This window comes from Microcebus murinus, chromosome 15 (assembly GCF_040939455.1).
Source record: "Microcebus murinus isolate Inina chromosome 15, M.murinus_Inina_mat1.0, whole genome shotgun sequence".
NCBI lineage: Eukaryota > Metazoa > Chordata > Mammalia > Primates > Cheirogaleidae > Microcebus > Microcebus murinus.
Window position 1 is genome coordinate 12,928,700 of NC_134118.1, and position 22,130 is coordinate 12,950,829.

General features: G+C 43.0%; 1 protein-coding gene across 5 annotated transcripts in view; it reads left to right on the plus strand.

The window, feature by feature from the left end:
- Positions 1-22,130, plus strand: part of PHACTR1 (phosphatase and actin regulator 1) — a 508,037-nt gene that overhangs the window by 184,583 nt on the left and 301,324 nt on the right. Inside the window, exon 1 of one of the 5 annotated variants that reach the window (XM_076010477.1) lies at positions 14,794-21,741. The exons of the other annotated variants lie outside the window; for them this stretch is intronic. The gene's annotated coding sequence lies outside the window, so the exon portion shown is untranslated. Of the gene's footprint in view, positions 1-14,793; positions 21,742-22,130 lie in introns of those variants that run through there. 5 annotated transcript variants of the gene reach the window in all.

Sequence of the window (22,130 nt, forward strand, 5' to 3'; positions counted from 1 at the left end):
TAGATACCCGAGACTCACCTTTGACTCATATCCTGTCCTGAAGATTCTTCCTCTGTAGCATTTCTGGCTTTGGCAGCTTCTCCATCACAACCCGATTTGGGCCCTCTCATCAGGATTTATAGAATGGCCTTCTCTTCTCACTCTCTGTTTACAAATCCACATGGCAGGTATCTAGCAGCCAGTGTGTTCAAACAGAACTGATCACGAGCTCACAGCACTTATAGGCAGAAGACCAACCTCATTTGTGCAGCATTTGAGGCCTTTCACACACTGGTCACACCCGATTTTCTAGCCTTTGACGTCGCAAACCCTTTTCAAGCCTCTGTGCCTTTGTTTACCTCCCATTTCTGGCAAAATTTGGCAAGTCTTGTTAAATCTAGTCAATCTCTTAGGATCCAGCTCAGATGTCACCTTCTCTGTAAAGATTTGTTTTACTTTTCTACAAGCCCAAATACTGTAATCGCAATTTTGTTAATGCTACTGGCGTGGCATGTATTGCATGTGGTCATTATGCACAGTTGTTCAGGTTGTGCACTGAACAAGGACACCTGGCCAACAGGGGCAAGTATCTGAAATCCAGCTCACTGGCAGAAGGGAGCATATCTTCTTCTAATTCACATAAAGATGCAATGTAAGTTAGTGGAGACCCAGTGCCAAAAAGGACTTCAGTTTAGTGCTCCCTGAGTACATCTGCCTCTCTACACTATGAACTCTGTGAGGCTAGGTCTCCCTTGCCTTTATGTCTTCAAGGCCTAGTGCCGCCTCTTATATAGGCTTACAAAGATTATCCATTTTGGATTACTAACAGCAGCAACAATAATAATACTGTATTGGCATTTTTAAATCTCTTATGCTGCAGGAACAATTCCAGGTGCTTTGAATAATCTCAGTTATCCCAATAAACCTATAAAGACGGTACTATTATTATTTCCATTTTATAGATCATAAAACTAGCTCCATAGCTCTAAGAGGCTGATTCCTTGCTTCAAGTCGCACAGTCAGGATTTGAATCCAGGCCTGTCTAATTCCAGAGGCTGGGCCCTCAAGCACTGTGGTAAACGGGCACTGCACGCACACCCCAAAGAGAACATGCAGGTGAGGATAGAGCCTGGGGCTCGGCGCCACTAGGGAATCTGAAGTGTCTTCGCAGAAAGCAGAGTCCAGCGGAGAGCAAACCCAGAGGCGTCCTGACGTCCACCTGTAGGAAGACAGACACGAGCAGAGCGAGCTCAGCCCCCGCTGTCTGTGGGAGTCCAAGAGGAATTACCCTCCCGGCAGGCTAGCCCCTCGCAGAGTGAGGAGGGCTGAGCCTCCACTGCTGCCAGCCGGTGCCTCCTGCCACCAGCACCGGCTCTCTCTTACTGGCTTTGAGCCTGGCCCAGGTTGTTGGCTCACATTCAGTGCCCGTCGCAGCCAGGCCCTGCGTAGGCTGTGGAGCCCCTCTGTCAGGCTCAGGTGACAAGGGGCGTGCAGCCATCCATCATTGCCGGATGCTGCTGCCAGCCCGGCAGGCCCCCCTTCCACCCAGAGCTCATTAACACGGCGGGAGACGCAGCCCACACCGGTGAGCCCGTCTTCAGACAACCACAGGAGAAGGCCAAGGTCTCTTTCCAAAGCGGCTTCACCGCGTGCGTTGAAAACCGAGTTTGGTCTTTGTGGCAGGCTGTTGAAAGGAGCCCCTCAAAACGCGCCGTTCGCCTAGCGCTCACCCCACTACCTACTACCAAAACTGGCTTGAGGTTAACGTCCAAAATTCGAGATTGTTCTAGAAACGAGGGCATGACAGGGCTTTGTCTTTCTTTCTTCTTCATAATTCTGCTTTAATTTCCATCTTTCCCTCAAAGCTGCTCCAGCGCTGAAGGAGTGCTTCCCCCGTGAGCCCATGGAGCATTTGTGTCTCCACCACTTGTTTGAAAATTGCAGTTCCATCCATCCACGCACCCACCCACCCATCCTTTCATTCGTGTAAGGAGCCCTGAAGTTTTCCTGAGTGCCAGGCGTTGTGGCAGGGGCCCGCAGAGAGAGAGAGTTAGAGCTCTATCCGTATCCTCAAGGGGGAGCCCAGTCCCTGGGCAGCAGCTTCGATAGAGAGTGATGGATTCTGTAGCAAAGACAGGCAAGGGGGCTTGGGGAGAGCGGAGTTGATGTGTTCACCCCCAAGGCAGGACTAAAGAAAGGTTACACTGAGGACAGTCATGAAGGAGAAGAAAGAGAAGTTAGGGGCCTTCAGGCAAAAGCCCGGTACTCCAGTCCTTCCAACTATTCATTACAGAAACTCAATGTAGATTTATTGGTAGTGATGGTGGTAAAATTCCCCACAAGGAGAAATATGGACTCTCAAGTGTTATCCTCAAATGATGCATTGAGCCTTTCTTGGAAGGGCTCGAAGGACTGTGGTTTCATCCAAGGAAGTCAGGACGACTGTCAGACTTGAAACAGACAAATCTCAAGAACAAGTGCCTCAGTGTTCCTTAGTCACATCCCCTAAACAGCTGCCAATCTCACCTGTTTTGAGGACTGTTTATTCACGAAGCCTGGAATTTCTCCACTGTGTTGTCTTGGTGTAGAAAAATACATCCAGGGTCCCCAGATGGTATTCTGGAAAATTTTCTCACTGACCAGCTTTGATTGAGATTGCACCTTCATTCGAGCTTGTCAGAAATCATCATTTCAATCTTCCGCAGATTCAATCTTCTGCAATCTTCTCAAGCCTTCGTGGCACCTCTTGCTTGAGTAATCCTTGTTTTAAGACGTTGACGCAAATGACCGTGTCTTTTGAATCACCAACATGGCTGTTATCTCTTAATTTTTCTTTTGCACCACCTTTTAAAAAATTAAATACTTTATCCCCAAAATACTGCAAGTAAAAGACTTTCTAATCTGTGGGTTAAACCTTCGAACACTCCCTTTGAACAGAGCCTTTCTGTGTTTTGGGAGAACCTCTTTGGGAACTATATGACAAGAAAGACAAGAGCCTCAGAGCTGAGGACAGGTCCTCAAACAATCACTCAGTTGGCAATCCTTGTCTTTGTGTTGTTGTAAGAGCATTTTGTACCAGCATTGCCAGCACATCTGTCCCCACCGTGTCCTTGTGCTCCAGAAAGTTATCTCACCTCTACCCCAGGTGGGGGATCACTGTGCAGGAGGGCACAGCAGAATGGATCCGTGACTCTGATTGGAAGGGGCAGAGACAACTATCAATTCAAGGCCAGTTGACAAGTAATTCAGTATGAGAAAGGATGTACTAGCACTATGAACCTTAAGGTTAAGCAGAACCTTGAGTCCGGAAAGGTAACACATGCCCAGGACAGCCATGTAGGCGATTGTGGTAGTCTGGGTAAAGGTTAAGCTTCTATGACAAAGAGGCCCCAAAGTACAGTGGCTTAACATAGAAATTTGCTTCTTTTTCACGTAATAGCCTAGAAGGGAGTGGTCCAGTACCATGCTCAACATGTGGCTTGCAGGATTTCTCCAGCTGTTGTCACCGCTCAGAGAGTAAGAAGAGGGAGGAGGAAGGTTGAGGAAGCATCTTTCTCTTTAAAGAAGATAACCCAAAAGTTACCTACATGGTGTTAGTTCATCTCCTGTTAGCTTGAATTTAGTCTCATGGTCATACCTAGCGCTATGGAAGGCTGGCAACTGTCATTTTGAGCATGATAAAAATAAACTCAGGGGGTTCTCTTACTAAAAGAAAGAGGCCAGCAGCCTCTATTATGGCAAGTCAATATAAATGTCCAGGGACCCAAAATCAACCCAGGAGAAAACTGGAAGTGGAGGCTAAGTATGCTCATACCATAGGGCTTTGCGCGTTGTAAACACTGAATACATATTTAAAGGCTGGATTGACGAGTGAGTGAGAAAATGATGAATGGGACGAGAATATTCATGTAAGCATCCAGAGACTCCAATTAAATAGGGCTGATAGTCACGAGGCAGAATGCCACACAAACAGATTCGCATATGCACAAAAGAGGGGGAGTGTGTACCCCGGCTTGCCCTTGTATACTCTCCGTGAAGTGCAGGCGAGCAGAGGCTGGCAGATGTGTGCTGGGGAAAGGGCTGAAGACTCATCTCAATGGTGGTCTCAGCATGTCACAGCTGGGAGCTTCAGCCAGCTGAGACCCAGGCCCCTACCCTGGCATTCGGTCTTCACTCAGATAATAAGACTCTTCCACTCTTCCACATCCTTCCTCTGTAGATTAGTGGTCCTCAGACCAGCTGTGTCAGTGTCATCGAGGAATGGATTAGAAAAACAAATTCCAGGCACCACCCCAGATCCACTGAGTCAGAAACTCTGGAGGCAGGACCCAGAAACCTTTGTTAAAATAAGGCCTCCAGATGATTCTGATGCACATTCAAGTCAAATCCAGACAATGACTTTCCTTTAATAACCTGTTTTCTCTGCCTGTTGCTAAAGCAATTACCACTTGTCTTCAGAGAAAAACAATGAAGCACATGGATGTAGCTTGGGTTGGCTTGGAGCTCACAAAAACAGATTGACAGATTCTGTTCTGAAATCCTAGTCTAGGAAGAAATTTCAAAAACTCTCTTTTTCATTTGCCTGTCTCTATACCAGTAAATAGATAAGCCACCAAAGATAGCAGTTGTAGCCAAAACTATTCTCAAATATTTCCAAGGATGGCAATCATAAGTATTCCTTATTATCTAGTTCCTGTGTTTAATCAGCATACAGGAGATATATATATGTATATGTAATATATATATTTATATATATATATATAAAGAAAACAAAACTCCTTCTCACTATAATATAAGCCCATTGATTCTTGAGTAAGATTTCCATGAGATCTGCAATCTTAGGTCATTCTAATCATAATTTGTATACTCAAAGATATTTATTAAATCATTGTTTACTCTTTTCTTTTTTAAGTTTAACAATTCCAGTTCCTTAAACAATAATATTTTTCTGCATTATCACATTAATCCATAGAATAACTCTAACAAGTAAATACTGTTACTTTCCTCTGTTTTACACTGAAGTTCATTAAGTTAAACAGCTTGCCTGAGGTCACAGAGCTTGGAAATGACTGGGCCAAAATCCACATGCAGAGAGAGTCATTACTTTGCTTTTAGGTATCTATCTATATGTCTAACATTTAATTTATTCCAAATCATGGTGAAGTCATAGCTTCATATTTTTCTTAGTGTTGGAAATTCAATTGTGAGTTATAAGCTTTAAATGTCCTATAAATACCCATATACACAGGAATGATTATATAAATTAAAATTTTTGTGGAAGATGACATATTTAATAAAACTATATGTAGTAAAGGGAAAATTAAAAAATAATGGCCATATAATCATAACGAGGATCCAAATGACATAAAAATGAAGAGAAAATAGAAAAGGAAGACAAGCCTAGCAAATAGATCGTTAGAATTGAGGACTACAGGGGATCTCTCCGACATGATTCCTTGTGTTACCTTCATGGGCATGAGCACCGAAAATACAAAAGCGCCTTTTGTTTTCTACAAACCACTTCACGGCAGATTTCCTTCTATGTCTCGCCACATGGAATGTGCGTGACACACGGGATGTGTTCACCTTGTGTCTGTGGAATGAGTGAACATGGAGTTGGCTCTTCGTTTCCAAAGAGGACTTCCAAGGAAGGACTCAGAGCCAGGTGCTCTTAACAACTGCCTGTTAGGATGAGGGTTATCCCTGGAGAGCAGCTAGTCCACCCTCTTAAGCTACAGGCCACGTTCAGGGTCCTCTAGATGACGGTGGTAGGGATGGAACTGAAAGCAAGAACAAGGTCCAGGGAGAACAACAGCAGGATTGAATCTTATTTCACCATGGACTAGCGGTGAGAACTCAGCCAAGTTCCTTAACTTCTCTGTGGCTCAATTTTTTCACCTGTAAAATTAGGATGATAGTATCAGATAGGAGTCATAACAGGATGATAATGTTAGACTTGTTGAGAGGAAACAGAGCTAAGGATGTGATGCATTTACTGCTCTGCTAGCACCCTGTGAGCACCCAATAAACATTATTACCCCCCCAAAAAAACCCAACAACTTAGTTTTCCTATGTAAGTGATGCATTTGTCAAAACTCATCAAACTGACAACTAAGACATATGCAATTCGTTCTATGTAAATTATAAATATATTTTTAAATTTAGTTTTCCTAACTTATTTTTTCCCCTATTATCTCTCTGCCATTATACTTCTTTGCTAATGGATGAATCAGGCCAGGCGTGGTGGCTCACGCCTGTAATCCTAGCTTTCTAGGAGGCCAAGGATTGCTCAACGTCAGGAGTTCGAGACCAGCCTGAGCAAGAGCGAGACCCTGACTCTACTAAAAATAGAAAGAAATTAATTGGCCAACTAAAAATATATAGAAAAATATTAGCCAGGCATGGTGGCGCATGCCTGTAGTCCCAGCTTCTCGGGAGGCTGAGGCAGAAGAATCGCTTGATCTCAGGAGTTAGAGGTTGCTGTGAGCTAGGCTGACACCATGGCACTCCAGCCTGGGCCACAGAGTGAGACTCTGTCTCAAAAAAAAAAAAAAAGGATGAATCAGGACAAAGGTAGCTGATACAGTGCTGAGGTACAAACAGCCTAAGGTCAGATTTGGACTTTAAATAATAAAACTTCAATAAGCAATCAAGGATTAACATGGGCACAGTAACTTTCTTATTTTGTCAGATAAGAAAATTAAAAGAAGAAAAAACCTTACTCTTTAGAATAGCCTTCATTGCTTAAAACAAAGGACATGTTAACATTTTAAAAGTAGGAAAGGCATATTCTCAGAATAAAGACAGTATTTTCCAAAACAGGGCTATTTTTGTTGACGATTCTGAATGGACCAGCATAGGCCAGCATCTGGGACTTGTGGACCAGGCCAGAAAGAGCCAATAAATGAAGCTCAGTGCTGAGATATTAGATACTTTGCTCGTCTGACCTGGGCTCAGACATTCGTGCCTGTATGTTCCCGTGATGGCCAGACTTTTCCCTCTTTTGGGATATGGATGAAGCAAGAATGGGACCAGCAGTGCCAACCTGGGCGCCCTCCTCAGCTGCAGCTGTGTTCCCTGGGAACCCACAGCGTCCTGGAGACAGCCCCTAGTAAGCCCCACCAGCCCACACCTGCCGAGGCCCTGCTGCAGGTGGGCAATTCTCTACTCACAGCATGAGCCCTGGTCAGGGAGCTAAGAGAGGAGGAGACTTTGGCCTTTAGAAGGGCAAGAGTTTGGTTGAGAGGACATGTACTCTTTGATCCATATGGGGGGAAATGTAGGTGGGTGAGCGTATTAGTTTTCTAGAGTTGCCATAACAAAGTTCCACAAACAACAGAAGGTGGCTTCAAACAACAGAAAGTTGTTCCCTAACAGTTCTGGAGGTTAGCAGTACAAAATCAAAGGGTGGGCAGGCCCGTGCTCCCTGTGAACACTCTGCTCTGGGAAGGGTCCTTCCTTGCTTCTTCCAGCTGCTGGCAGCGGTTGGCAATCCTTGACACTATTTGGCTCATAAACATATGCCTCCAGTCTCTGGCTCTGTCATCACCCGGCTTCTGTCTGTGTGTCTTTGTGTGATCTTCCCGTGCACAGGCCTGTCTCTGGGCCTTTTCTCTTCTTGTGAAGATACCAGTCAAATTGGATTAGGGCCCACCTTAATGACCTCATCTTAATTATATCTGCAAAGACCCTATTGCCAAATAAGGTCACATTCATAGGTACCAGGGGTTAGAACCTCGGCATACATATCCTTTAGGGGGACATAGTTCAACCCACGTCAGTGTGTAAGATTTACTCTGTGGCTCCGATGAGTAATGGCTTTGAGGAGGCTTTCAGATGTGCCTCAGTTCCCCCAGGACTCCAATGAAACAGGCATTTACTCACTGGATGTGTTAAAACTCAAATCGATAGTTACTGACTGGTCGCTTTGTATGTATTTGTACCGCTCTATGAGGGACACTCAAGATATACATGACTCTGTCTCTACCTTCAATCCCAGCTCTGTCCCTCCTCAAGTTACATACCATCAACTCCCTGTGCCTCAGTTTCCTTCTCCGTAGAATGAGGATAACTGTGGCACCTCCCTATTGTGGTTCCTGTGAGGGTTAAATGAGATAGTAGACACTGTGTGGCCCACAGCAAAAGCTCCACAAATAATAGCGATTGCTGTTACTATATACAAAGAGCCTGTAACCCAGCGTGTGAACAAAACACATCTACAGTTTGAAGAATAAACAAGATTCAAAAGTATGATATAACATATATACTGATGCTATAACATAGAAGTTCAGACAAAGGAAAGGGAGTACCTCAGATACTGATATCCTGTGTTATCTATGGCGTGCGTCTGTATGTGAGTGTGTGAATGCATGTGTTGAGTTTGGGGACAGTAGCAGTAACCTGGGGAATGGGACTCTTTCCTGAGACTGATAAAGAACCTAGGACCATTTCTTCCTTATTTTATTTCCACCTAACCACATGTTTCTTGCAAAGCCCCAAGCTCAGTTCTGTGTTTGACCCTGCACTCATCATGGCTGTTAGCCTGTGTGCCTTGTGGCACAGGCTCCTGCAAACTCTGTGCAATGGATACCCACTTATATCTGTACTGGTAGAATAATAATTGTAATATTAATTGATTAATCTAGCCTGAGGCACTCAAGTGTCTACACACACAATTAGAATGTAATTGCAACAATAAAGAGATCAAATGAGATAATTAAAACACAAAGGATGACAAATGCTAACTCGGGAAGTCTTTTGTGTGCACTGAAATGATTGCTACTTATTTATAAGGCGTTGTTTGCAGATTCCTAAGGAGAAAGTTCAAGGCAGAATAATTTAAGTGATCTGTGTACACACAGTGTTGCACTCACATGAGGATTGATTGCAGAACAATTGCACATCCAAGCATAATACCCTCCATAGGGTATCATTTTGATGTACCTTTATAGATACAACATTGAACTGGCACTAATGGACTTTTCACATTTCTCCTAAAGCAATGAACTCGCGAGAGAGCATCTGTAGGAAACGTGGTAGGGGGAGGGCAAGATAGGCAACTGGAAGCAGGTCAAGAATGAACTCCTTTGAAGTTTAGCTAGGTAGTCTGCATTCACAAAATTTAAAAGGAGCAAAAAAAGACACCTAGCTGGAGTAAGTCTTGAGTTACCCCAAACAGAACAAATTGGCTGCAGTTTTAAGGCCCACTGGAGGGCTGGGATGATATTTTTTGCCTTGGACTCAATTTTCTTCCAACTCTTTTCCTTATTGACTTTTTTTTTAAGGTTTTGAGGATAGATTGCATTAGAGCCATCATGTTTGCACATTTCTAAAACTTAAGATTTCTATTCTTTGTCATTTTAGTACCAGTCTTAGTCCCTGATCTTATTTTTTCAAATACCTATTTCAGCCTATGCAGCTGCTTACTCCTGCCAGGAATAAAATGAGATTAGGACTTCACTGATCTAACAATTTCAGGTCTTCTTTCTGCACAGCCACCTCTGTGTCAAGCAAGCTGCACAGAATCATAGGGGAGCATGAACCACACACCCCATCAGCAAGGACAACACACGATGAAAAACAATAACGACGACAGCTACCACCACACTGCCACCATCCCAAAGGAAGGCCCTGGGAGTGAAATGCATGCATTCATTTATTCAGCACCTAACATAGTAATCGAGTGACTTTTCTACTACAGTGAGCCCAACAGACAAGTCCCTAGTCTCAGGGAGCTTGTGTTCCAGTGGAGGGAGACAGAGTAAACAAATTCATTGGTAAATACATAATATGATGTCAGGTAGTGATAAATACTATGAAGGAAAATAAAACAGGGACAAGGTCTAAAGCAGGCGTCCTCAAACTACGGCCTGTCGGCCACATGTGGGTGTTTTTGCCCGTTTGTTTTTTTTATTTCAAAATAAGATATGTGCAGTGTGCATAGGAATTTGATCATGGTTTTTTTTTTTTAAACTATAGTCCAGCCCTCCAACGATCTGAGGGACAGTGAACTGGTCCCCTGTTTAAAACGTTTGAGGACCCCTGCTCTAAAGAGTGACCATGGCCAGGAAGAAGTGCCCAGGCAGGGTGCTGAGCAGAAATCTGAAAACCTGTTTCACTTTAATATTCCTTAAACAGATTAGTGAACTTAAATTTCATGGGAATGAAATGCAATGCCAAAGATAAAACTGAATCCTTTCTCAGTGTTCCGGGAAAGTGATCAGTTAATTTTTACTAAGCACCTAATAAGTATTAGCTTATTTAACCCTCACGGCAACCATTTGAGGTAGGCATTATTACCCCCTCACCCCCCGCCTCCTTTTACAGATGCAGTTAATAGCTCACCCAAAGTTGCACAGCTAGTCGGTGGTAAAACTGAGTTTCAACTCCAGCCCCTGCCCCCTTTTTTTTTGGGGGGGGGCAACAGTATCGAGGTATAATTTAAGGTATACGATTTGAGAACTTTTAACATATATATACACCAGTGAAACCACCACCATGAGCAAGCTATGGGACATATCCCTCCCTCCCCAAAGTCTCCTCCTGCCTCTCTCCCACACTTCCCTCCCCACACTCCCAGCTCCAAGCAACTACAGATCTGCATTCGGTTGCTTTAGATCAGCCTGAATTTTCTCCCATTTGTTGTAAATAAAACGCTGCAGGATGAGCTCTTTTTTGTTTGGCTCCTTTCACTCAGCATAATTATTTCCTGACTCATTCATGTTGCAGATACCAGTTCATTCCTGTTTATCACTGACTAGTGTTCCATTGTATGGATATACCACAGTGCGTCCATTCGCCTGTTGATGAACATTGGGACTGTTTCCAGTTCATGACCGTTACAAAATTAAGCTGCTATGAACATTCACGTACAAATCTTTATATCAGACCCACACTCATTACATAATACAGCTTTTCTGCAAAAGATAAAAATAGGACGCATTGATGCTGCATTGAGTGGCAGAGTCACACTGAACCAGGACTGAGACTACTGGATTCCAAAAGCTGTGACCTTTCCCTAGTCTAAGGATAGTGGTAGCCGTTAGAAAATACAGTTGTAAAGCCTTTAGTTCAGATGTCACCTGGTCCTCTGTAATCTAAGGAGAGATTGCCTTAGATAACCTGGCGTAGAAATCCCTGGTTTGTACTCTCTCTCCCACGTTTACCAACAGTGTGACTGTTGGCAAGCCACCTGTCCTCTCTAGAACTCCCTCCCCATCAGTCAGAATCCCAGCCAAGGCGAAGGCTGACTCATGGCTCCTACTAATTAGAGGAAAGCAGTAGGTTATACAAGTAGTTGTGTATTCATGATATTCACGCCATTCCACTGCTGTTTATTGCTGTATCCTGATCCTGGGAATTCTAGCATCTCAGAGCTGCAAGCAACCTAAGAGAGCATTTAAGAAAATCAAGGTCAAGGGCACTAGAGGGTGCTGGAGGAGTCACTGCTAGTCACTGGCAGAGGTGGGCTCAAATCCAGGTTTCCTGACATCTAGTCCAGAACTTTTCCTCCTACACCAAACTGCTTCTTGTTGATTGTTCAAGTTTTATATCAAGGAAATGTTCTGAATTAAACGAGTGCATATTTTTCCATTTCATAATGAATTAGGGTGGCAATCATCTGTCTCAGAATGTTTCCTATACAATTGGTGATCAAATCCCAGATGCTGAAGTCCTCAGGACCCGGAGTAATACCTTACTAGCTAGGTAAACGCTGCAAGAAAGGAAACACTTTTGGGGGAGAGAAGCTGTAATAAGGAAGACAAATAAATGATTCATTTCCCCCCTGCTGTGAGTTTAAGTTATAATTACCCGAACTTTAAAAATAAAACCTGAACAGCATCGCTGTCTGAGCCACACAACGGCAAAAGCACACCCCGTTGCATCAGCTCAAACCGCACATTTAACAACTGCTGTTTTAGATTTAGGCTAATTAGGGAATGATTCTCGGTACATGTATTTCTATCGCAATTAAATAACTCACGGTGTAGGATGGCATTGTGAAGATTCCTTAAAGCTGCTTTTCATCTTTCAGTGTTCAAAGACGAATTTTCTACGTATAACGCAGTTGGAAGGGGTTTGTGTTTTAACCCTTGAGAGTCCTCACATACCGGTTGAGAGCGGCTCTCCTGTAGAACAGCTTCAGTAACAGGGTAACAGGCTAGAAGAGTTTCTATTTAGGATGGCGAGATTGTCCGTGGAGATAAAATTGCCTTACGATGTTTGAATCCACAGTACACATAAAGCCTGGAAGGGAAGGAGGTGAGGTCTGCACGGGGCTTTGGCACTTGGGAGCCACGTGCTGCCAGGTGGACACGCTCGTGTTCATCTCCCTCTGTCATGCCCTGCACACATGTCACCCTGGCTTTGACATGTGTAGAGCGAGCAGGTTGGAGATGTTTATGTTGATCCTTGTGTTTAATGATGCTCTAAGTGCTATGCTTATTTGTGCCATCTAAGTTTCCCAGACTCTCACTAATGGGACAGTTCTCATGTTTTACGTGCCTGCCCCTCCGTAGGTATCATTTGGACAGAGATGACAGATGCTAAGTCAGAAAAATTGGGACAGACAATAATTATTCCTACCACCTTCACCCAAAACGATGGGGGCTTTATAAATGTCTTATATAAATTGGCCTTAGGGATTATAATATGATTGGAAGTGGAGGCTGAGGGCTTGGCCTTTAAAAGGAGTTTGTGTAGTAAGCATACCATTTTCATTTACCAGGATGCTATGTTTATTGGGCTCCCAAGGCACCAAACAATTCAACGTAAGCAATCCTTTGTTACTGGTGAGGTTCACAGCCAAGGCCATTTACCCATGCAGTTTACCTACAGAAAATCATTGGGCCCCAGGACATTTGGGTAAACCTTCCTCAAGTGGCAAAAGGCTAAACCAGACCAGCAATAAAGCCCCTTTTAAGAAGCACCTCCGGAGTAGTCGCAAAGTGATGACAGGTACTTGATGTTTAACCTCTGTCATATGTCCTGTATCATATCTGGTGCTTGGCCCACTGCAGCTGCGATGCTATTTACGACCATTTGATATGGCATAAATCACCCTTGTAAAGTAGATGAAAGGTCTTTCTTGCAAATCACAGCTGGGAAGAGAAACAAGCAGGAAACCACAGCAGCGGCAGACGGACTGCAGGGAAAGAAGGGGTGGAGGGAGGGGTCTCATCACCATCACATTGCTCTAAGAACTTTCCTTAGAGCTCATGGGTGTCATCACCTCTCATGTGCCACTTCCTACCTCTCTGCTTGACTCTGCTTTCACCTTAAGCAGGTAGGAGTCAAAAATCCTATAATGTAGCATTGGGATTCTGGGAAGCTGTGGAGTTGTGAATTATGGGTGTATGTCAGGACGGTGAGCCACTAGCAGCATGAGTCAGGGATACAGCACAGTCAGAACCCAGGGAAGATTCTAAGCCAGGAATAAGGACACAAGCAAAGGTATATGCAACCTGATGTTTGTAGAGCTGAAGGCTCACACTGGCATAGAAAATTATGTAAAGTAGCCTGAAAGGTCAGCATATGGGGCTTGCCATCAAAATGTGAGTGGGCCTGAATTAAGTGAAATAAATTTTCTAATACAGACAGACAGTTCTTAGATATTTCCTTTTGGAAAAGCATCTCCCCAACCTATGAACAACTTGGAGCCAGAAACACAGGACTCATCGAGTCCCCCATCCTGCTAGCAGCTGACCCTATCCAAAAAGCAATTAAATGAAAGTCATTCATAAGGGAATCTCTGCCTATGTTCATGTACATAGACTTTCCAAACCCAGGATACAAAATATTCCAACATACAACCACCAACAACAAAAGATAGAAAGGAATAAAGAAAAAACTCCTAATCCTCAAAATGACCTGAGTTATTTCCCACTCAACATGTCTCTTATTCCAACTTGATTAAGTGCTAGACACCACAGGGATATCAAGAAATATAAACACAATCCTAGCTAACATTTTTCAAGTATGTATTATCCAACCAATATACTAAGTCCTTTAAATACTCTGCTCTATTTAAAGTCCCCATAATCCTAGTTGTAGTTAGAGCTAGTTTCCAGATTTACAAGTGATGAAACTAAGTCCTAGAGGTTTGATAACTAGTTTAAGGTCACACACTGACACATGCCAGGCCTGGCATTGGAGTTCACAGGGTCCAACTCCAGTGCCCAAGTGTTCGGCAATAAAGCTCAACTAAAGAAAGTAGCTTATGAGCCGTGGCGAAATGAATCATCCAAACCAATCTCCCCGACCATGAAGACATAAGCACACATGCGCCAAAGCTCTGTAGCATTTTCACTGAGGCGTTTCAGCAAAGGTAGATTTTTCCTATCAACCATATATTTTATATTTGCAGGCTCCTGCTAATATACAATAAAAATAAGCAATAAAAACAATAAATAAATAAATAAAAACAATTGCTAATAAACAATAAAAACATATTATTCGTTCCTCAATAAGTTAAGCATAGAATTACCATATGACCCAGCAATTTGACTCCTAGGTAGATGTCCGAAAGAATTCAGATCAGATTTTTAAACAAAAACGTGTCCAGGAATGTTATAGCAACATTATTCACAAAAGCCAAATGGTAGAAATACCCCAAATATTCATCAACAAAGTGTGGATAAACAATATGTGGTACATCCATATAATGGAATATTATTCAGCTATAAGAAAAAATAAAGAACTGATACATACTGTGATATATGGATGAACCTTGAAAACACCATGCTGAGGGAAGGAGGCTAGACACAAATGGCCACGTATTATCTGATTCCATTTACATGACATATCCCTGATGGGCAAGTCCATAAATGGTGGATTTATGCTACATATATTTTGCCACAATGAAAAAAAAAGGTATTATGGATCTGAGGTAAGATGTTCCATGTGGCATTTTTAGGAGTCATAGGTGTATGAGACACATTTTTTATTCTCAAGGAATTAAAAATTCATTAATGATGCAGTCGGTGAGTCACTGGGTGTAGTGACTCATGCCTGTAATCCAAGCACTTTGGGAAGCCAAGGTGGGAGGATCACTTGAGGCTGGGAATTAGAGACCAGCCTGGAGTGCATAGCAAGACCCCCCGCCTTTACAAAAAATAGAAAAATTAGCTAGGTTTGGTGACACACACCTGTAGTTCCAGCTACTCAGTAGGCTGAGGCAGCAGGATCACTTGAGCCCAGGAGTTAAAGGCTGCAGTGAGCTGTGATCATGCCACTGCACTCCAGCCTGGGCAAGCGAAGGAGTCCCCATCTGTTAAAAAAAAAAATGCATGTGTCTTTCTTTGTTTTATATGAACATGAAGGTGTCTTTGCTTTGGTAATAAATGGTGTATCCAAGAAAATAATTGCTCCACTGTGGTTGAATTGACAACTGTCAACATGTGATGATTTATAGAGGTTGTAAAACATTTGGGAATTCGTAAGATCTGAATGGCATATGTAAATTTATTTTATATTTGAGATTACATTTAAGAGTGTATGACGCTGCAAATCCGTGTACCTCCTGTGCATCTAGCTTTGAATTTTCTTGCTTTTGCTGGAACAATGGAAAAATGACTGATAAAAGATGACTGTTCTGCATATTTAGGTCCCAGGTCATTTTATGGATTATTAACTTTGCCAAACTGCGTGTGGGATTAATTGGAAACAATTGCAATGTTCTCACTACATTGCACCACTTCCTTTTGTTAATTAAGAGACATTACCCTCTGTTCTACTGATGACAAAAGGGATGGCTCTTCTTTCATTAGCAGACAGCAGCCACGGAAGGAAAGGCAGGAAGCACAGTGTGTCTGAGAATTAAGGCAGTGACAGAGGGCAGGAACCCCAGGATGGTGGCTCGCAGAGAGAGATGCTGAGTCCGGCTCCTGGGCTCTTAGGTATGCTCTGTTCTGTGTAGTCTGCCCAATTACAGTTTGGCCTCTCTATTTGCTAGTTGTCAAAAGCAAGCTGCCTAAACGTGAAAAGCATGCTAAGGAGGATTAAGTAACAATTGAGTTAATTAAGAAAATCTCTCGGCATTCACTATTAGGTATCTATATTTAATTCTTTCATGTAAAAAATAAATTATAAATAAAATTAATATAGCAACATCTATAAATGTTTTTAACAATAAACTTTTAGAAAAATAAACTTCCTTATTTTGACCTTATTAAGGGTGTTGGGGGGTGAGGTAGGTGTGTTTCTCTGTGCTTCAAAAGATCCTATCTGTTCCCCTAAAATGATTGTCTTATCAGATTACTATAATGTTCGAGCATTTATTGAACATACACTTTGCAAGCCAGATAGGGTAGGAGACAGAAGAGGATCCTGGTGGGGGGCGGGGGTTGAGGGGCTTGTTGATGACTTCGCCGTCACCTTTACATTGAGATTTCTCTTAGTCCCTCAGACATGCCATGCTCTCTCTGGTTTCAGCACCTTCACACAAGCAGTTGACCCTGCCTACATCACCCTTTCCCTTTCTCCCCCCAGTTTCCATCTGACTAACTCCTACTTCTTCTTCAGCCCCCTCCACCCCGTATAAAACCGCTTCCTCCATGAAGCCCTCCCTAACCACTCCCTCTAGACTGGAAAAATCTTCTTGCTATGCACTACCACAATTGTGTTTCCTCTATAATAGCTCTTCATGGTGATTGTGTGCTTACTTATCTGCTGTTCAGGCAACTGTAAGTTCCATGAGAACAGGGACTATATTCATCTTGCTTTCAAACAACATATCCTGAGTACATTCTCCAGTATCTGGCATGGTGCTGAATAAATATTTGCCAGGTCAATGAATAATGGACAAATGGAGTATAAATGAATGAAGAAGATTTGAATAGACCAGTGTTTCCCAAAGAATAGCTACTAAATGCTAGTTCCTAAAGGCTTCCAGAAAAAGAGGAATCTAATGTTTAGCAGACATTGGGTTAAGCAAAGCTAACCTGGTTTGCGGGACTAACCTTGTTACAGGACTTCTTAGCTCACTTAAAATGCTAAAGGGCATGAAATCACCAAGGGGAGTAGGGACCTGGCATGCAGTGTTAGCCAGAACCATGGACCACAGATCCATTTTCTCCAGTAAATCATTTTATAAGACCAGTATTCTGAGGAGCATATATCGGGAAATGAGTGCCCCAAAAGATAAAGAATGAGGGAAGTGCATTGTTCAATAAGATAGGGAGGGAAAGATGAAAAGCAAGTGGAATACTAAGTAGACTATTATATCATCAGGGAGGGCTATGGTGAGAAATGAGCAGGGATATGGTGCAAGATCGGGGAGGACCTTGAGAGCCATGCTAAACAGCTTGAACATTATGCTTCAGAGAAGTAATATCAACCTTTGAGAAAGGGCATTACATATTAGCCTGGTTTTAGGAAGGCAATTCTGCTGGCAGTGTGAAAAATGAAGCTCAGAGACATGAGCAATTTGCAAGTGGGAAACCGGTTAGGTTACCAAGATAGTTCTAGTAAGAGAGGATAAGTATGTGAATTAGAGAAATGGCAGTTGATCTAGAAGAGAAGCCTCTGGAAAAGTAGATTGAAATATCAGAAGTGAGATCATTCATGGAGGAGTAAGACCAAGAGTGGGCTTGAGAGAGAACCGAACATGAAAGAAAGAAAGAAAGAAATAGAGAAAAGACAAAGACACGAGAATTATAGTTGAAATAAACAAAAAAGTAACTTAGAATAAGTGGTATTGGGGAAGGCGAGAGAAGAATTGCAATGTGGTGTCCAATACGGTAGAGGGCTCAGAGGTCTAGAAAAACATTACACACACAGTGCAGTATTGGTGGTGGAGGCCTCTGGATCACTGATATATACATAATAATTTAAGTTAATATAATTTTGTAACATTTCGACTTCTTGATAAAGGAAGGCATGCCCATAAATTACCACATGGCCAGCTAAGCTCTCCCTGCCTGGCAGCTGACGGTGGCTGTCTCCACTGAACTAATGAGATAGGACGGTCTGCATAACCCAACACTTCCTCGGGCCTCCCAAGTATAATCTTAAGCAACATGCCTATTCCTGTGGGTTTTTTCTGTGATGACACTAGATGCCTTACAATTTTCACATCAGTGAATGTAGAGAAGAGCGGTTTACTGCAGAAGCTTCAATGAGGGATAAAAAAAAAAAAAAGACATGGGAAAAATACACAGAAAAACAAAACTTTAATTTTTCAGTGGATAATGAATTGAATTAATGACTTAGGGGAAAATCTAAATCAAAAGTAGTGAGACTTGAAAAAATAATAATTAGAAAATTCCTTTGAAAGCACAAATGTGGGAGCCAGATACTCCTAACTCTATTGGCTATATGTTGTATGAATTTGGGGGAAAGAAATGCACACATCGCCAGGTGCTGGGGTGAGCAGTATCCTTAGGTTAATTCATTTAATTCTCACAGTGAATCTAAGAAAAGGAGGCTTCAGAAAGGCTCAAGCAATTTAAATATATAGTAAGTGACAGAGTCAGATTCAAACCCAGGATTATTTGATGACAAAGTGGTTACTTTCCACCGATTTAAAAACTTTATGAAAGCAAAAATCATATCTGTTTTGTTCATGTTTGTATGTCCAGGGCCTACAAACACATAGTGAGCTGTTAATAACTATTTGTTGAATGAACAAATGAATGCACGAATGAATGAATAAGTGAATGAACAAGTACAAGAACAATTATATGTTGTTTACCATATACTTCATCTTTTTCAACCTTAATGTTCTCCTCTATTGGCTCATCATAGGTGCTCAATGAGTCTTTCCACACCCCTAAAGGAAAAGCTGAGCTGACGGGCCAACATACTTACGAACTAGACGGTTCTGCGTCCCCAGTCAAAGCAGACTGCCTGCTCGAGGGCCACCTGGCCAGTAGGTGATGAGGACTGAGGCAGTTGAGAACGCCCAGAGTCCACTGACTGTGGGTGAGCTACACGAAGCAGCTAAGATTGATTGGATTGTTTGGAACAATTCCTCATGACTGTGACTTTAGCACAAGGGCTGTGAAATGTAGTTGTACAGAGTATGAGTTGAAGGGAAAGTGTGTGTCTGAATGGAAGGACATGTGATTAAAGAAAGAACAGGGTATATTCCAGCAAGTTCTAGGCCTTAGTAGTGAAGCCCATCTTGGTGACTGGGACAGGGTTGTTGCTGGTCGTGGTGGTGGTAAGGACAGATGATATCCAGGATGGGTGCCTCCTCTGTGCCAGTTCAATACTTGTTAAGTACTTAACACAAACCACCTAGGGTATCCTGACAATAATCTATGACCTAGGCATTATTTTTACCCCTTTTTAGATTTGTGGACTTGTAAAGGTCCCACAGTTCAAGGCATTATGGTCGGAATTCAAACCCTGGACCTGCCCGATTCCAGTCCTGAACTTTGAACCCTGTGTTATTTCCCTCTAGGAAGGTGAAATGGGGCCCACATTTCTCTTCTAATTAGGTTTTGTTGTGTGTTTATCATCTACATTTCATTGGCCTGCACTTACTCAAAGTTGCCCTCACGTTCTGAAATGTTTGAATATTTGGTAATTTAGTAATGTGTTAAATCTTACTCCTAAGCAATTTATACCTGTTTTTCGTTGTTTAGGTGGCAAGTCCTAGCATTTTGAAATAAAACATAACAGACCTGTTTGAGGATCAGACCAGAGTCCTAAAATAATCAGGTGCAAGGAATTCTTGTGAGAATGGCTACAAAGATATAGAAAAATTGGTCCACATTCTCCAGGAATTTTCGCTTCAATGGAGATAAAACCTACATTAACAAAACACCCAGGAAAGCCCAGCAAGCAATAACCCAAGGGCAACATCTTTCAGCACAGACACCATTTTCTCAGTGTAAGTACTGGATGAGAAGAAAGAGTAAATGACCACACCCACTGTGGTTGTTTGGGGAACGTTCTGGAGGAAGTGAGCCTCAGCTGATATCTTTAAATGCTGTATAGACACAATTGGCCCAAAAGCCCTGGCGGTTGGAGAGGGTATTCCAACCAGGAAGGGGTCTAAATGTTGTGGGGAATCACAGATGTGAGCCACCTTGCCCAGCCAAAATAAATTTAAAGAATATATAAACCCTAATGTAAAACTCTTTCAAGAACTGTTTAGTATTAATGTCTTTTTAAACCAAAATGGTTTTTTAACTTTAAGATCTAGTATAAAAGGGAACAGCTTGTGTGATCTGAAAAATCACTAATCAATCCGGATCAATGACTGGGTTTTCTCACGCTGCTGTAGGCACAAGCACACAGTGCTCTGTGTGCCGGCCGGACACATGTGGAAGGAGAAGAAAGATATGGCCCGTCCCCATGGCTGAAAGAATGACTAAGAGGCCGAGCCTTATATGCCTTCGCTGTCTCACACCTAACACTCTGATCTTGGGCTGCTTGGGATTTTTATTGAATCGCTACTGGAAGGTCCCGGTTCTCTTCCACTGCATAACAAATCAACCCAACACTTAGCTGCTTAAAGCAACAATCATTTTGTTAATATCTCATGGTTTCTCTGGATCAGGAACTGGGAAGGATTCAGCTAAGTGGTTCTCGTTTCGGTCTCTCATGAGGTTGCAATTCAGACAGTGACTATTAGTGGGTGAAGTTTGAGCACCTGGGCACTCTCTCTAGGTCTCTCTGTGTAGGCTAAGTTGAGCTTCCTCAAAGCATGGCAGCCCTGGTGCAGTCAACTGCTTACTGACCTTCTGAAGGCTTCAGAAACAATGCAAGAGCAAGTATTCCAACTGATCTGCCAGCAGCTAAATTGCTTTTTATGATGGAGTCTCTGCAGTCCCGCAGAATAACTTCTACTACACCAACTACAAGTGACTCCCAAGCCCACTCAGATTCAGAGAGAGAGGAGTTAGAACCCACCACTTGCCAGGAGAGTGGCAGGGTTCCAGAAGAGTACATGGGATGGAAGATATGGTTGTGTTCATCTTTGGGAAATACAGTCAGCAATTTGGAGGCTTGGGAGTGGAGAGGAGAGAGACACACACGTGCAGTACTCACCATTTGCTGGAGGTCTCATTTAATTTCCACCAAAGAACTCTACAAAAGGGGCCCTGTAGTCTCTTTCCATTTGATATGTGAGGAAAAGGAGGCTCCAAAACCAACCTGGCCAGGGTTGTTCACACCTGCTGTACCCCAGGCCCTTGACGGGTGCTTCACAAACATCACCTCAGATCTGCCAGTTTACTAAACAGAGGCTAGATAAGCTGCCCCAGTGAGCAGGCGGCAGACTAGAATTCCATCCCAAGTCTCATGCTACTGCCTTGGCTGCCTCAAGCACTGGCCACATTAGCAGGGCCACTAAGTATCTCTTCTCCCTTCTTGTGTCTTCTTTGGGTCTTAGTCCTATTTCGACCCAAGTCGTGCCGTGAATTCCACATGGTACTTTGGAAAGAATTAGAGGGAGCAACGGAACTGCCTAACCCTGCAGGAAACTGCCTTTTTCGGCTGCTCTCCCAAAGTAAAGCTGTCATATAGATTTCATGCTGAGCTGGCCAAAAAGCAGTGCTGAAAAATGGCTTCTGAGATTGGCAGTGGCATTGACTTGGCAGGGAGTGGGGTAATAGCTGCTCTGTTATAGATTATGCCGGAGGCCTCCGATCTCTTTCCTGTCAGGCTCTGCCTTCATTCTGGGAAGCTCTGTGTGAAGCCGTCCCCCTTTGTTCTGAACAAGAATCCTTTGACCTCATACCTTTCTTGTTTATGACATGGCAGACCTTCCACGGGGCAGCAGAAGCAGGCCCGTCTACGTTTAGCAGTCTGGTGAGCTTAGCACGGCTTTGGCAAGAAGCTCTCGATACAAAGAGCCTTAGTTAGTTGGCCAAAAATAGCAAGGGACAAAATAAACTCATTTTAAAGATAATAAATGGAAAAGGGAGAGGTAAAGGAAAAGAGGGGAGAGAAAAAGGAAAATAAAGACAGGAGAAGAAAGGGGTGGAAAAGGGAAAAAAGAAAAGGAGGAAGGAAGGAAGACAAGGAGCATGGAAATCAATAAACTCACCATCTAAAATAGGTGCCAACAGCAAGATGGGCAGAAAGACAGTGGAGAGATAGGAGAAGAGGCAGGCGCACACCAGTGTTGCCGTCTCTTGAGCTCTCTAATTTCATCTCCGACACTTTATTGTGATCATGGAATATCTAATAATACTTGA